Source organism: Aegilops tauschii, chromosome 5 (assembly GCF_002575655.3).
Source record: "Aegilops tauschii subsp. strangulata cultivar AL8/78 chromosome 5, Aet v6.0, whole genome shotgun sequence".
Classification (NCBI taxonomy): Eukaryota; Viridiplantae; Streptophyta; class Magnoliopsida; order Poales; family Poaceae; genus Aegilops; species Aegilops tauschii.
In genome coordinates, this window is record NC_053039.3 from 573,919,030 (window position 1) to 573,923,401 (window position 4,372).

The window sequence follows — 4,372 nt, forward strand, 5'->3', positions numbered from 1 at the left end:
TATTGCTTTGCATGATCATGTAGTTGGCATCGTATTTGTGGCAAAGCCACCGTTCATAATTCTTTCATACATGTCACTCTTGATTCATTGCATATCCCGGTACACCGCCAGAGGCATTCACATAGAGTCATATTATGTTCTAAGTTTTGAGTTGTAATTCTTGAGTTGTAAAGTAAATAAAAGTGTGATGATCATCATTATTAGAGCATTGTCCCAAGTGAGGAAAGGATGATGGAGACTATGATTCCCCCACAAGTCGGGATGAGACTCCGGACGAAAAAAAGAGGCCATTAAAAAAAGGCCCAAAGAAAAAAAAGAGAAAAAATGAGAGAAAAAGTGAGAAGGGACAATGCTACTATCCTTTTACCACACTTGTGCTTCAAAGTAGCACCATGATCTTCATGATAGAGAGTCTCCTATGATATCACTTTCATATACTAGTGTGAATTTTTCATTATAGAACTTGGCTTGTATATTCCAATGATGGGCTTCCTCAAAATGCCCTAGGTCTTCGTGAGCAAGCGAGTTGGATGCACACCCACTTAGTTTCTTTTGTTGAGCTTTCATATACTTATAGCTCTAGTGCATCCGTTGCATGGCAATCCCTACTCACTCACATTGATATCTATTGATGGGCATCTCCATAGCCCGTTGATACGCCTAGTTGATGTGAGACTATCTTCTCCTTTCTTGTCTTCTCCACAACCACCATTCTATTCCACATATAGTGCTATGTTCATGGCTCACGCTCATGTATTGCGTAAAGATTGAAAAGGTTTGAGAACACCAAAAGTATGAAACAATTGCTTGGCTTGTCATCGGGGTTGTGCATGATTAAATACTTTGTGTGATGAAGATAGAGCATAGCCAGACTATATGATTTTGTAGGGATAACTTTCTTTGGACATGTTATTTTGAGAAGACATAATTGCTTAGTTAGTATGCTTGAAGTATTATTATTTTTATGTCAATATTAAACTTTTGTCTTGAATCTTTCCGATCTGAATATTCATACCACAATTAAGAGAATTACATTGAAAATTATGCTAAGTAGCATTCCACATCAAAAATTCTGTTTTTATCATTTACCTACTCGAGGACGAGCATGAATTAAGCTTGGGGTGCTTGATACGTCTCCAACGTATCTATAATTTTTTACTGTTCCATGCTATATTATATTATGTTTTGGATGTTTAATGGGCTTTATTATACACTTTTATATTATTTTTGGGACTAACCTATTAACCGGAGGCCCAGCCCAAATTGCTGTTTTTTTTTGCCTATTTCAGTGTTTCGCAGAAAAGGGATATCAAACGGAGTCCAAAAGGTATGAAACCTTCGGGAACGTGATTTTCGGAACAAACGTGATCCAGAGGACTTGGAGTCTACGTAAAGAAATCAACGAGGAGAGCACGAGGCAGGGGGCGCGCCTACCCCACCTCCCCCAAGCGCGCCCTCCACCCTCGTGGGGCCCACGTTGCTCCACCGACGTACTTCTTCCTCCTATATATACCTACGTACCCCCAAACCATCAGAGAGAGAGCCAAAACCCTATTTCCACCGCCGCAACCTTCTGTACCCGTGAGATCCCATCTTGGGGCCTTTTCCGGCGCTCCGTCGGAGGGGGCGTTGATCACGGAGGGCTTCTACATCAACACCATAGCCTCTCCGATGATGTGTGAGTAGTTTACCTCAGACCTTCGGGTCCATAGTTATTAGCTAGATGGCTTCTTCTCTCTCTTTGGATCTCAATACAAAGTTCTCCTCGATCTTCTTAGAGATCTATGCGATGTAGTCTTCTTTTGCAGTGTGTTTGTCGAGATCCGATGAATTGTGGGTTTATGATCAAGTTTATCTATGAACAATATTTGAATCTCCTCTGAATTCTTTTATGTATGATTGGTTATCTTTGCAAGTCTCTTCGAATTATCAGTTTGGTTTGGCCTACTAGATTGATCTTTCTTGCAATGGGAGAAGTGCTTAGCTTTGGGTTCAATCTTGCGGTGCTCAATCCCAGTGACAGTAGGGGAAATGACACGTATTGTATTGTTGCCATCGAGGATAAAAAGATGGGGTTTATATCATATTGCATGAGTTTATCCCTCTACATCATGTCATCTCATTTAAAGCATTACTCTGTTCTTATGAACTTAATACTCTAGATGCATGCTGGATAGCGGTCGATGTGTGGAGTAATAGTAGTAGATGCAGAACCGTTTCGGTCTACTTGTCGCGGACGTGATGCCTATATACATGATCATACCTAGATATTCTCATAACTATGCTCAATTCTATCAATTGCTCGACAGTAATTCGTTTACCCACCGTAATACTTATGCTCTTGAGAGAAGCCACTAGTGAAACCTATGGCCCCCGGGTCTATTTTCCATCATATTAATCTTCCAACACTTAGCTATTTTTATTACCGTTTATTTTACTTTGCATCTTTATCATAGAAATACCAAAAATATTATCTTATCATATCTATCAGATCTCACTCTCGTAAGTGTCCGTGAAGGGATTGACAACCCCTTTATCGCGTTGGTTGAGAGGTTCTTATTTGTTTGTGTAGGTGCGTGGGACTTGCGCGTGATCTCCTACTAGATTGATACCTTGGTTCTCAAAAACTAAGGGAAATACTTACGCTACTTTACTGCATCACCCTTTCCACTTCAAGGGAAAACCAACGCAGTGCTCAAGAGGTAGCATTTCACCACACACTGGATTATAGGTCAAGAAAAACAAGCATACATGCAGGGCTAAAGAAAATCATTGGATCTGTGTTGAGTAATGTGCATGGTATGAATATGGAATTTGGTTTTACGACTAAAACTTGGAACTTACAGTTGTTGTGAACATGCATTTTGATAGAAACAACAACTATACAGCAGTTGGCGATATGGAGTATGAGCAAAATAAATAGTAGTTATGGATAAAGGCTTTAGAAGGACCGACTTACATTAACCGTTAACACCGGTTCTATAATGCCCTTCTCCATGTCAAGGGAAGGATAACTCAAGCATTTCAGCACAGAATCTTCTTCATAAGCATTGCATGTGCTCTACATTTTGTAGAGTAATTGTAGATATGATAATACTCGAAGGGATAGATGATACTATAGATAAGATGCAGTTTGATGCTACATAATCAACTACCTATCGATGTAAGTACAAGTGTTAAAGGACAAAATGTACTGACAAGAGCAATGGGCTGCACTTCTGCACTGACATTGTCCGTGTATTCAACTTTTTGGTAAGGTTAAATATAGATCTGATACTTTTTAGTAAATGGTGGGCGAGGGAGATAAGACGTAGAGTAATGCTACACAATGAACCAATCCCTTCTTCCCATAATATAAGAGTGTTTTGTACACTGGTGTACTATACAAAACGTTATTATATTTTGGTACGGAGGGAGTAGCTGTTAATCTAAGTATAGTGATACAAGACGTTTGATCCTTATAGGAGGACTGCAGAGCTAAACCTCTTCAAAAGCATTGGGTTGATTCTAATTTTATGTAAGAGTCAATACAGATCTTATAATGTCCACCAAATGGAGGATAAAGAGGTTAACATGTGCAGTGATGATGCATAATCAACCAGCTATGAAAGTAAGTATGGTGATCCAGGGCAAGAGGTACTCACAAGAGCAATGTAGTGTGCAGTATAGTTTTGAGATTATGTGGTCCCATGAGAATGAATATTCTTCTGTAAACAGTTTTCGTACAAGTCAGACGGTAAGGCACATGCACAAATGTAGTTCAAATTGTGATGTGATATCACAGACAGTACCTTATGCTGCAAACGAGACCAATGTGTAACAAGAATATTCCAGTCACTGCCTACTAAATGTAGCACCTGAGACTTTACAGAAATTTCGTTTAGAGGCTTGCCACCGAAGTGCGCTTGCCTCAGGTAGCAACAATACTTCATCAACGCGTTCTTGAAATGTGCAACCATGCCTTGTTCGTCTTGACTATCCAGTTTGGTCCTCTCCTATTTAAAAGAATGAAATGTTTTGTCTTCTGTCAGCAGAAACATAGGCACTAATTACCATGAATAACATTAGTACATTACTTACACATAAGTTGCGGAGGAAGATTGGAAATTGTTCTTGGTCTATGGTATAATCTTTCCATGAAGGAAAGATGCGCACAAAGTTCCTGACAACAATAAAAGCTTCATCTTCTAAACTGGGAACAAGTGGAACAGGGGTCCTATTTGCTGTAATTGGGGCTTTCTCTCATTCAAAAAGGGATTTGGCAACTGGATTTGGTGTACTCTTTGCTGGAATGGGGGTTTTGCGTCATAGAGCTGGTGCTATGTCAACTGGCATCGTCATAATGTTTGTTGCAGTTGAGGTCTGCTGAGTT